Consider the following 13684-nt stretch of genomic DNA (forward strand, 5'->3'; position numbering starts at 1 on the left):
GGGCCTCAGTTACCTGATCTGGAAAGTGGGGATTAAGATTGTGAGCCCTATGGGGGGACAGGGACTGTGTCCAACCCGATTACCTTGTATCTACCCAAGCACTTAGTAAAGTGCCAGACACATAGTAAGCACTTAACAATAGCACAGTTATTATTATTACATAATAAGCACTTAAGTGCCATTATTAATATTATTATACCAAACTTCCTGATTTTTTAGGGAGCACTTAGCATAACATGTTTTAGCTGCCTGCATCCACTGTTTTACATTTGTCAGTAACCTGCAATGCTTCAGGGAGGCTTACTAAAAAATCAAGTCAAACACGCCTCTGGCTTGCCTATACTTCCATCTTTTGTTTGCTTCACTAAGCTTCCCTACTTGTAGTCCAAGTCAAATAGTGTAGGTGAGCCAGTAGACTGGTGGATGTGTTTGGGAAAGTTAATTTGGAAACAAGGTTGGGAAAACAGCCGTGATTTTGGAAAAAGAAAAGATTATGTTGAAAGTGGAGAAAAATAAAATTAGTGTAGATATATTTTAAATTATAATCTATAGACTGTAACCACTAATTTAGTGTTTTTGTGTGACTCTGCCTCCACAGTTTCCTGGAAACATACCAGACTAAAGTTTCTTTGTTTTAATTGTACACAGAGTGTACTTTTTTGTGTTTTTCTTTGTTACAGTTGTTTGCACCGTAAGAAGTCCTTGTTTATATTATGCTGAACATCTTGAAGTCTAAAATACTCTAATTGAAATGGAATGTTAGGCATCTGTGGTGGAAAGTTGATTTATTAACCAGAGTTGCAAAGCGTTCATTCTATTGCTTTAGGAGGGTTCAAGGAAAGGTGCTGGACTTGTTTTTAGTATTCTCACAGGGAACATAACTACCTATTGTTAGCAATGGTGCTTTGTATTTCTAACCACTTCTCCTCTGAAGATCTCAGAGAGTACACAATAGCCATATTTTACTAAAGTATATTCAGCATCCATTAAAGAAATTGATGGCAGTTTAGAGAAATTGTTCTTGGTTAGGTTATTCTGACATCACACTCGCTTATGTAGCCTTTTCATTCTGCCATTTCTTTGCTTATCTGACTTCTCTTAAATTGGATACTGCGATTTAAAATCAATCAGTGGAATTTATTGAGCACTTACTATGTGCAGAACACTGTTCTAAGTGCTTGGGAGAGTAAAGTACAATGGAATTAGCAGACACGTTTCCTGCCAGTAACAAGTTTACAGTGTAGAGAGATTACAAATTGGTACTTGCACATACATTGAGAAGGCGAGAGAGAACCCGTCAATAGAAATCCCTAAACATGGTGCTCTTGAGAATAGTAGCTATGCAGGTCTTCTACCTTAGCTCTTTTCTAAAGGGAATACAGAAGAATGACTTTAACCTGTAGAGTGCTTCGTACCCTTTTCCACAAGCCATCCAGACCTTTATTAGCCTTGTTTTTACATTTGACTGCTATAGACAGTGCAAAGTAGAAGTGGAAAAAAAATGCATTGAAAAAAGAATAGTAGTAGTTAATACTAATCCTAATGCTCGTATTTAAGTGCTTACGATTTGCCAAGCATTGTACTAAGATGCGAGATAATCAGGTTGGACACAGTCCCCTGCTCACCTGGAACTCACAATCTCAGGAGTGGGGAGCATTGGCATTTAATCCACATTTTACAGGTGAGGAAACAGAGGCCCAGAGAAGTTAATTTGCCCAAGGTCACACAGCAAGCAAGTGGCAGAACTGGAATTAAAACCCAGATTCTCTGATTCCCGGGCCTGTGCTCTTTGCACAAGGCTACCTGCTGCTTCTCTAATTATTGTTTGTTTTGTTTTTTGGTATTTGTTAAGTGTTTACTATGTGCCAGGCATTGTATAAAACACTGGGGTAGATACAAAATAATCAAGTTGGACACAGTCCCTGCCCACATGGGGCTCACAGTCTAAATTGGAGGGAAGGGGATTTAATCTCCATTTTATAGATGAAGTAACTGAGGCAGTGAGAAGTTAAGTGATTTACCCAAGGGTACCCAGGCAAGTGACAGAGTTGGGATTAGAACTCAGATCCTCTAAATCCCAGGTCCGTGCTCTGTCATATAGGCCACACTGCTTCCCTGTCACCCCTGGTTCCACGCTGTTTATAACAAAAGAGAGATACACACAAATGCTAGAGAATAGTACTAGAGAAGGTAACTGGAAGCAGCCCAATGGCCTAGTGGAAAGAGCATGGATCTGGGAGTCAAGGGATCTAGGTTCTAATTCTGGCTCTGCCACTTACCTGGGGCAAGTCACCTAACTTCTCTATGCCTCAGTTCCCTCATCTGCAAAGTGGCGATTCAATGCCTGTGCCTTCCCTCCCTCCCCTCCTCCACTGAAAATGTGAAGCCCATATGAGACCTGATTATCCTATATCTATTGCAGTGCTTAGTACAGTACTTCACACATAGTAAGCATTTAACAAATATCTTTATTATTATTATTAATTAAACATCTTTCCAGGTTTATAAATTCCCCTTTCTCAGACTAGATGCAAGCCAGTACCCTAAAGACCGAAAAGCTCATCCCATCAATTTTGCCTCTGGGTTTCTAAATATGGTCTCTGCTGTAATGTTAAAATATTGACATAGATTCTTAAAAAAAAAAAAACTGGCTTGTTTTCAGATAGGATTTACTCTGGTGTGAGTGGTAAGTACCAGGCTGATCAGCTTCTCCATCCATTACTAGTTATAGAGCATTAGCAGCTTGAAAACACGATTTCCCACAGTAGTTATCCACCAGACCATTCCTACCGGAAATTGTTTTTCAGTCTACACAGGCTTATGGAAAGCTTGCACTCATTATAGCTATTTAGTTATAGCTATTTATAGCTTCCTTTCTTTTTTCACTCTTACCTAAGGCACGTCTAGCTGCTCCTCTCTAAATTCCTTTATTCCCCTAAAAGGCAACATCTCTTTCAAGGATTTACAAGCTAAAACAAAAGGACGTGCAGACGTGTGTACAAGCCGGTTGTTGACCAGAGTTAAAGACAGTGAACATAAGAAGACATGCAAAAGCTCTGCAGATGGAAACCAAGGCCAGTCCATAAATGAGCTTGAATTCATGTTGTATAAAGAGAGCAGGCATTTTTGGCAAGCACTCTGGGTGTCCTTGAAACCTGGAGAAGGCTTGGGCGGTGGGACATTTTTGCGGGCTGCTTATCGCAGACAGCATGTAACGGGCCATTCATGGATGGTTTTTACTTGCTGTCATAGTCATTCCTGGCAAAATCATCCTGACACTGTCACCTGTCGCTTTCGGTAAATCGCTACAGAACCTTCTTATGTTCCCTTCTTTCCTTCCCCTCCCCTGCAACCACACAGCCTGCTCTCCTTTCTTTAAACTTCTGTCTCCACAGTACAACCTCAGTACATTTGCTACTCCTCACTATTCATTCATTCATTCATTCATTCAATAGTATTTATTGAGTGCTTACTTTATGCAGAGCATTGTACTAAGCTCTTGGAATGTACAATTCGGCAACAGATAGAGAGAATCCCTGCCCAGTGACAGGCTCACAGTCTAAATGGGGGAGACAGACAGCAAAGCAAAACAGAACAAAACAAAACAAGACAACATCATCAAGCTAAATAGAATCAAGGAGATATACACCTCATTAACAAAATAAAAAGGATAATAAATAGTATATACTAATGAGCACAGTGCTGAGAGACAAGCAGCTCTCTCCCTCCTACCCATCAATCACCTCCCACTCCAACCCAGCCCACCCATTTCATTCCTCTAACTCCAACCTACTTAGTGTGCCTCAATCACGATTCTCTTGCCGTCGACCCCTGGCTCACGCCCACCCTGATGCCTGGGATTTCCTCCCCCATGTATCTGAGTCCTACTAAAATCTTTAGGAAGTCTTTCTGATTAGCCTCTCGTTTAACTACCCTACTCTCCCTCCCTTCTGTGTTGCCTATGCATTTGCATTCATACCTTTTAGCATTTTGTTATCCAGTCCACCCTCTGGAGCACTTATGTACATATCCTGTTGTTCTCCTACCTGTGATTTATTTTAGTGTCTTTCTCCCCACCTATGGGCAGGTATCATGTCTACCAACTCTGTTGTACTCTCCCAAGTGCTTAGAAGCAGCTTGGTGTAATGGATAGAGCACAGGCCTGGGAGTGAGAAGGACCTGGGTTCTAATTTCAGCTCCACTACTTGCCTGCTGTGTGACTTTGGTCATCACTTCACCACTCTGTGCTTCAGTTCCCTCATCTGTAAAATGAAGATTAAAACTGTGAGCCCTGTGTGGGACGAAGACCGTGTCTAACCTGATTATCTTGTAACTATCCCAGCTCTTAGAACAGTGCCTGACTTATAGTAAACCACTATAATTATTATTAGTAGTAGTAGTACAGTGCTCTACACCCAATAAGTGCTCAATAAATATGTTTGATTGACCCATTTGTGCTCCAAATTAAATCCTCCTTGTTCCTCTTACCAGCTTTTGGGTACAGCCCAGTTATTGCTCCTGGGTTTTGCTTATAAAATCATTTAGGAGAAGCTATTGCAAGGTTCTTAGGATTCTATATCTACCTTGGATGATGTTGACCAGGGGATGGTCAATTTGGTTAGCCCTAATTCAGTGGTGAACAGCACACTAGCTCTGACTTCAGTCCAGAGGAAACCCAAATTTTTCTCTGGTTTTTGCACACAAATTAGGGAGACAGAAATATTGACAAACACTGGAGTTAGAAGAAATAAAATGAAATGATCAATTGAATATGCTTATGCTGAGGCTGGATATAAAGAAATACATCAAGTGCAAGAGGGTGCTGAAGGTATGATAAGATTTGGGGTTTGCTAAATAGTAGGGGAAGGCTTGTTCTAGGAGTAGGGACTTTAGGAGATGGGGAGAGTTAAGATCTCATGGATTTGGGAGGGAAGGGAATTCCTGGCCCTGAGGACAAAGTGAGTGAAGAAACAGGGATTGGGTAGATACAAGACGTTTTTCTCCTGTCATGCACTGTATGTGATTTGTTTTAAACGAGAAAGCTAATAATAATAATGTTAATAATTGTGATATTTGTTAAGTGCTTAATGTGTGCTAGGCACTGTGTTAAGCGCTAGGGTGGATACAAGCAAATCCGCTTGGACATAGTCCCTGTCCCCAATGGGGCTCACAGTTTCAATCCCCATTTTATAGATGAGGTAACTGAGGCCCAGAGAAGTGTAGTGACTTGCCCAGGGTCACAGAGCAGACAAATGGTGGAGTCGGGATTAGAACCCATGACCTTCTGAGTCCCAGGCCAGTGCTCTATCCACTACGCCATGCTGCTTCCTGTAATCATGTACTTGTAGTTAAAGAAGTTGAAGTTTGAAATCAGTCAGTCATATTTATTGAGTGCTTACTATGTGCAGAGCACTGTACTAAGCACTAAGGAGAGTACAGTACAACATAATTAGCAGACACATTCCCTGCCCATAATGAGTTTATAGCCTAGAGTGGGAGACAGACATTAATATGAATCCTTCAGTCATATTTATTTATAATTTACTGTGTGCAAAGCACTGTACTGTGCACTTAGGAGAGTACAATACAAAAACAGACACATTCCCTGCCCACAATGACCTAAGTAATTTATAATATTAAATTATCCCTTAAATTAAATTAATTTAAATCCTTAATTAAATCAAATCCTGCCCAGATTATCTTTCTGCAGAACCGCTCTGGGCACCCCTCCTCAAAAATCTCCAGTGGTTGGCTGTCAACCTTCGCATGAAGCAAAAACTCCTCACTATTGGCTTCAAAGCTCTCCATCACCTTGTCCCCTCCTACCTCACCTCCCTTCTCTCCTTCTACAGCCCAGCCCCCAAACTCACTCCTCTGCTGCTAACCTTCTCAGTGTGCCTCATTCTCGCCTATCCTGCCGTTGACCCTGGCCCACGTCCTACCGCTGACCTGGAATACCCTCCCTCCTCACATCTGCCAAACTAACTCTCTTCCCCTCTTCAAAGCCCTACTGAGAGTTCACCTCCTCCAGGAGGCCTTCCCAGACAGAGCTTTCCCTTTTCCCCAGCCCCTCTTCCCCTCCTCATTACCCCTACTCCCTTCCTCTGCTCTACCCCTTACCCTCCCCACAGTACTTGTGTATATTTGTACATATTTATTATTCTATTTATTTTATTAATGATGTGTACATATCTGTGATTCTATTTATCTATTTTGATGATAGTGATGCCTATTTGTTTTGTTTTGTTGTCTGTCTCCTCCTTCTAGACTGTGAGCCCGTTGTTGGGTAGGTATTGTTTCTGTCTCTTGCAAAATTGTACTTCCCAAGCTCTTAGTACAGTGCTTTGCACACAGTAAGCACTCAGTGAATACGATTGAATGAATAATATATTCTTTAAAGATATGTATATATCTGTCTAAATATTTCTTATGAATTCACAGATAAAACTGAAAAGGCACTGTGTGTAGGTATAACTTTCCCGCCTCCCCCCCCACCAAAATCTAAGTGTTCACAAGCATTCTTATTTCTTAGATTTTAAACAAGTAGTTTTTAGTAATACTTTTGTGCTGTTGTGGTCCAAAGCCTGTTATTCCTGTAACTTAGAGAAACAACTCAAACAAATAAAGGTTACCCACATTGATCTCCTGCTTTGGGAAATTTAAAATTCTTCTCTGAGTGCAGAAGTATAATGTTCCTTGGCTTACATTTCCCACACAGGAAGTAGTCCAAAAATTAGTTCCTGATTTTTTTAACATTTGTTTTTCCAGATTTTGGCTGAAATCAAGCATTCTTTTAGTTTTCAATTTTCCAGTTTTGACATTTTATATCTCAAAAGCTTACACTACACATTCAAATGTTTTCCTTTTACTCAAGTTTAAGTAGGATCATTGGTGCAGCAACATATTAATAGGAATTATTACATTTAAAAAACAAATAAAAATTAGTTTCAAACTTCTTCCATAATATGCAGGCCAGAAGGCAAATACACCTAAGAATTTGTTGCTAAACTTGATCAGCTTCAATCGACTGTAAATTCTAACTTCATATCAGCTCTCAAAATGAGAGTAGTTAAAAGTTCTAAGCAATAACCTTCCTTGTATTAGCGGAGATAGCCTTTTTTTCCATCAAAATGATAAAGTTTAAATAAACATACATATTGGACTCCACTGCTTATTATTTTGGCTTGTGATGCTTAATTTCACTTTCAGGGAAGGAATTAACCCATATTCCAAACTAATAAGCAATTTTCACTTTTTCAAAACAATGTTTAATGTGGGGGTTGGGGAAAGCATCCGGAGGGGTGTAGACTCTCTTATAGATTTCCCTTCTAAATTTGAAAGCGCTAATTTTAAAAAGTGAGAAATTCACAAACCAACTTTTACTCATTAACTCATTTTAGATTTGATGTGACCAAGCTGTCTGCCCATTCAGATGTGAAATTTTCCTCTCATCTTTATTCCACTTCCTCAAAGCTGGGAGAGACTAGCAGGATGCAATCAGTTTTTCTATAACACAGGTTTTAACTACACATTTTGAATTGAACGCTCTTAGGGAATGAGGTATCAATCTGCAAACATACTGGTTTTCTATTTGGATAGAAAGTGGTGTTAAGGAATGGTTGTGTATACATGCATAAACTCGTGGACACCCACAATCACAGATTGAGTTGTCATCATTCTCCCTGTTTTTTCTAATCCGATCTCTTCCCTTCATTTCCCCTACTCTCTCTCCTTTCTGTGTCATCATTACATTTGGATTAGTACCCTTTAAGCACTGGATTATCAGCCCACCCTTAGCCCTCACGTATATAGTTGTGATTTATTACAATGTCTTTCTCCCTTTCTAAACTCTAAACTCTTTATGGGCTGGAAACACGTCTACTAACTCAATTATACTCTACTTTCCCAGGTACTTAATACAGTTCTCTGCACACAGTAAGAGTTTAATAAATTCTAATGATTGATTGATTGGATTATGCATTGCTTAGTCACTTGTTCCCTTGTGGTTAAACCCTCATTCCCCCTTGTCCCACTCCCTTCTGTATCACCCTTGCACTTAGATTTGCCATCTTTATTCCCCTGTCCCTCAGCCCCACAGCATTTATGTGCATAAATGTAATTTATTTATATTAATGCTAGTCTCCCCCTCTAGACTGTAAACTCACTGTGGGCAGGGAATATGTCTACCAACTCTATTGTATTGTACTCTCCCAAGTGCTTGGAACAGTATTCTGCATAGAGTAAGTACTCAGTAAATGCAATTGATTGATTATGGCCCAGTTCCCAGCCTTTTGTTGATGTCCCTTGATTTTGTGCTAGCTGGATCTTTTACCATCGTCTGTTTTGAAAAATAATATTCAAAACAGCTCCCCTACAGATTCTACAGATGAAATTAAGAGTGAATCATCTGTTTCCAAATATATTTTCAAGGGGAAATCCTAGTGGACAGCAGTTTCAAGACTGATGTTTCTCCTAAGAGGAAGTTGAGAAACTCAAATATAGCAAACTACCAAGACCAGATGTTATTTATCCAAATATTTTGGCTAAAGATTCTTTAATTTCTGCATGTGTACTAGGCCCAGTCCTAATACTACTTAGATTCTTTGAAATATTTACCTGATTGGGAAGATAACATTGTTTTCTCCATGTGTGATGTTCAGGCAATAAGATGGAACAGTCAGGGTCGGATCACCAAAGCAATCATCCAGAGCATTTGTTTAAAGGACTTTTCCATCACAGGCTGAAAATCCTCTTAATCTGGCTGACATTCCTGTTATGGTGAAACTTTTTTTCCCTGACTTTAACACCAGGTTCCTTTATCCCCAGCCAAAGTTTCTGCGTTTATGGCGTGTACAAAGCTGTGATTTATTTTAATGTCTGTCTCCCTCTCTAGGCTGTCAGCTCCTTGAGGGACGAGATCATTCTTACCAACTCTGTTATATAGTGAAAAACAGTACAGTGCTCTGCACGCAGTAAAAAATAAATACAATTGATTAATTTAGAAAATATTAAAATGTTAAGCAGCCATGGTTTTATACTGGAAGCTGGCCTGAGAAAAGATAGTCTATAGTAAGTGACGCCAGTTTCATAGAGTGAAATGGGTGATTGGGAGGGGGAGGGGCCAGAGGGAAGATTTTAGGTTTGCAACAAAATTCTTCCCAAACTGGTGCCCCTACAAATGTAATTTTACTTACCTTTTCTGCTGTGGCCTTAATAAGTGCTTAGGTGGGAATTGATGTTGTGGTAAGGTTGGCTGCTCAGTTAGATTCTGTGAATGGCGAACAGCAACCCCAATATAGTTGTGGCTGTGGCCCTTCCCAGTTGTGGTCAGAGTGCTCATCACCTTGTCTCCTTAAAGGTGGAGCTGATTTACAGGGTTCTAGTTATTTTGGTGTCAGTGGCCCTTTTTAATAACGTTTCATATTTTTAACCATCTTCTCCTCTCACTTCTGCCACGAAGAACTAGTGGCTTTGTTTTTAGGGCGTAAGAAAACGAAATTATGCTAGCAGCTACTTGCCATCTTTTGTTCTATTTTTTTGGGTGGTAAGGTTTTTTTTTTTTTAAATCATTTGTGGTGTTTCTTTAAGATGGTGTCTGGTCAGGGATGTAGACATTTAGCATGAATATTGAGCTTTGGGGTGTTTTTTCATTAGCATATTAGAGTGAGCTAGACATGTGGAGGCAACTGTGTGGCTACTGGCCATAAAGCTTAGTCTGGGAGCCCTTGGTGGGACAGGACCATGACCAGTCTGCTTATATTGTATCTTCCCCAATGCTTAGCATGCAGTCAGGTGAGGCTGAAGTTGCTTACAGTCCACTAGTCTGTAAGCATCTGGAGGGCAGCCTGATGTCTACCAACTCTGTCAGTCAATCAGTGGTGTTTATTGAGTGCTGATTGGGTGCAGAGCACTGTACTAAGCACTTGGGAAAGTTCAATGCAATAGAGACAGTCTCCTGTCGCTCCCCACTCCAGTCCATACTTCATACTGCTGTCCAGATCATTTTTCTACAGAACTGTTCAGGACATGTCATCCTGCTCCTCAAAAAACTCCAATGGTTGCCTATCCTCCTCCAGATCAAACGACAGCTTCCTACCTTTGGCTTTAAAGCACTCAATCACCTTGTCCCTTCCTACCTCACCTCATTACTTTCCTATTACATCCCAGCCCATACACTTTACTCATCTAATGCTAACCTTCTCACTGTGCCTCAATCTCATCTATCTTGCCACCGACCCCTGGCCCATGTCCTGCCTCTGGCCTGAAAAGCCCTCCCTCCTCAAATCTGAGAGTTACTCTCCCCTCCTTCAAAACCTTATTGAAGGCACATCTCCTCCAAGAGGCTTTCCCTAAGTTCCATTTTTCCTCATCTCCCACGCCCTTCTACATAGCCTTGACTCGCTCCCTTTGCTCTTCTTCCCCTCCAGCCCCACAGCAGTTATGTACATACTTGTAATTTTATTTATTTGTATTCATGTCTGCTTCCCCCCTTCTAGATTGTAAGCTCACTGTGGGCAGGGATTGTGACTGTTTATTGTCATATTGTACATTTCCAAACACTTAGTACAATGCTCTGCACACAGTAAGCGCTTAATAAATATGATTGAATGAATGAATAATCATCAGTGGTATTAACTGAACACTGACTTCATACAGAGCACTGTTCTAAGCACTTGGGGGAGCACAATTCAACACAGTTAGCAAATATATATCCAAATTGCCACCTAGCATTGCAGCTAAATACCTTCCAACCCCCATCCCACAAGCAAATCGTTCATTTATTCATTAATTTAATCATATTTATTAAGCACATTCTGTGTGCAGAGCAGTGTACTAAGCACTTGGGAAAGTACAATACGCATCATCTTTCTACAGAAACGTTCAAGACATGTCACCGCAGGATTAGGATCAGGATTATCAGATTTTCAAGACATTGAAGAGATCCTGAGCACATACTGAAGAAGTTTTTGTATTGGAGCAGTAACGTAATTTACATATTTATATTAAGTTTACAGAGAAGCAGCATGGCCTAGTAGTTAGAGTATAGGCCTGGGGTCAGAAGGATCTGGGTTCTAATCCTGGCTCTGCCACTTATCTTCTTTGTGACCTTGGGAAAAATCACTTAACTTTGCTGTGCTTCAGTTATCTCAGCTGTAAAATGGCGATTGATACTCATGTGATTCCCCATGTGGAATATGGACTGTTTCCAACCTGACTAGCTTGTATCTACCCCAATGCTTAGTACGGTGCCTGGCACATAGTAAGCGCTTGACGAATATCATAAAAAAGTGAATGATGCAGTTAATTCCCCTTCAGAGGACTTCTTCATCAGAGAGGACCTCACTGAACCTCATTAATCCAGTGCAACAGATGAAATTATATCTTTCATCAACTGCTAACTCTTAGTATTAAAAAGTCTGGCTTCAATTTAAATTATGGAAATTTATTTATGATTGAATAAGATCCTAATGGGGAGAGGAATTCAAAGGTGTGCAGAGTACAGAAAAGGAGCATGCCTACTACAAGAAAAACAGTAATAATAGCAATAATAATAGTTATGGTATTAAGGGCTTATGATGTGCTACACACTGTACTAAATGCTGGGAAAGACACAAGATAATCAAGTCAAACACAGCTCCTGTCCCACATGGGATTTACAGTCTAAACTGGGGAGGAGATAGATACCTAATCCCAGTTTTTCAGATGAGGAAACTGAAGCACAGATAAATTAAATGATGTGCCCAAGGTCCCACGGTAGGCAAGTAAGGGACCTGAGTTTAGAACTGCTGCTTTTCCTAAATTGGATAATCAACAAAACCAACTCCTTTCGCAACTTCCTCAAGTACTCAAATCATATTACAATTCCTCTTTTAAAATTGTGATTTTTTTTAGAACTACTTCAATAAGGATTAAACAGTAATGACTTTTAACACTATGGTACATAGCATGAAAATGAATTTTCTTTTTTAGTGGTTCTGGAATGCATCCTAATTTATAGCATATAAGCTTATAGAAAAATGCACCCTATAATACAATCCTTGTGTCTGTCTGCATATGCACTGATTGAAAAGTCAGTGCTGGTAGCCTACAATTTGGTTTTATATGCTGGTTTTTGTTTTCATAAACATTGCCATGTTACTTTGAAACTCTGAAAAGGATTGGATTTTCTAACAAAAGGGATGCTGTTATAAAGGACAGGAAAACCCTAAAAAGGAAACATTTGAATAGTATTTATTTCTTGGATTCGTGGGGTGAAACTTGTTGATGTCTACTGATAGTACAGAACTCTACTGTATGTATGTATGTTGCCGACTTGTTCATCCCAAGCGCTTAGTACAGTGCTCTGCACATAGTAAGCGCTCAATAAATACTATTGAATGAATGAATGAATAGTCCTGTTTGGTGTAATGTCAGTGTCTTACTAGTGTGAAATGTTGAGGAATAACATCCATAGCTGAAGGCTGCTATAAATGCTGAACAGATTTGAAAATTAAAATTGTTTATGGCAAAATTAGGATGAGCTTTGTGCTTTCATTTATTCAATAGTATTTATTGAGCGCTTACTATGTGCAGAGCACTGTACTAAGCACTTGGAATGTACAAATCGGCAACAGAGAGAGACAGTCCCTGCCCTTTGACGGGCTTACAGTCTAATCGGGGGAGACAGATAGACAAAAACAATAGCAATAAATAGAATCAATGCTTTCCATTAACAGTTTATGCTTAGTACCCTAAATGAAAACTTTAGGTGTAAGTCTTAGTCTGAAAGGTGTAAGTAGCTCTCTTTTGAAAGTACTCGAATAAAGAAAGGGATAGTTTTTAAAAATCTTAAAGGGAAGATAGGGAAGCAGCATGGCTCAGTGGAAAGAGCCCGGGCTTGGAGTCAGAGGTCATGGGTTCGAATCCCAGCTCTGCCACTTGTCAGCTGTGTGACTGTGGGAAGTCAGTTAACTTTTCTGGGCCTCAGTTACCTCATCTGTAAAATGGGGATTAACTGTAAGCCTCACGTGGGACAACCTGATTACCCTGTATCTCCCCCAGCACTTAGAACAGTGCTCTGCACATAATAAGCACTTAACAAATACCAACATTATTATTGTTATTAAAAAACGAGCATTACCTAGTGGTGTTAATTATTTGCTCTATTGATTAATTTTGGATTTGAAATGTTGAAATGTTACTTGTATGTTTTCAGCAGATTTTTTTTCTTTGCATCCCATTTGCTTTAAAAGGGCAAGACAGATTACTGCATTGGACCACAAATCCTAACTGTTAAGTTTAATGGCTAACAGAATCAGAGTTTTTCAAGGTCAAACTTTCCAAGAGGAAAATATTGGCACTTTGGATTATCGTACTGAAGTCTAATACTTGAACTTGATTTTACATTTTTCATTCTGCATAACCATGTTTAAAGTTTTCCCACATGATTGAATCATAAATTTAAAATGCATAGTTCATTATTGACCATTATTCTGTTGTCTTTCAAGGAAGTTTTTAATAAGGAAGGGATATGAGAAAGTTTTGAAGTAATGTCTGTAAACTGCAACAATGTGCATTTTGGCATTTGTCAGAACTGTTTAGTTTATAGTTTTAGTTAGTGATTTTGTTATTTAAAACAGTGATTTCATTTCCTTTGTTTCTAGAAAGGAAGAAGTTCTTAATGCTGGAAATAATGTTGATTTGG

General features: G+C 39.6%; 1 protein-coding gene across 1 annotated transcript in view; it reads left to right on the top strand.

Annotated features, from left to right (window-relative positions):
• The window catches only part of BICC1 (BicC family RNA binding protein 1), a 284059-nt gene that overhangs the window by 49841 nt on the left and 220534 nt on the right, over positions 1-13684 (top strand). The gene's annotated exons all lie outside the window — the stretch shown is intronic.

The sequence above is a fragment of the Ornithorhynchus anatinus genome, chromosome 3, assembly GCF_004115215.2.
Source record: "Ornithorhynchus anatinus isolate Pmale09 chromosome 3, mOrnAna1.pri.v4, whole genome shotgun sequence".
In the NCBI taxonomy this organism is placed as follows: Eukaryota; Metazoa; Chordata; class Mammalia; order Monotremata; family Ornithorhynchidae; genus Ornithorhynchus; species Ornithorhynchus anatinus.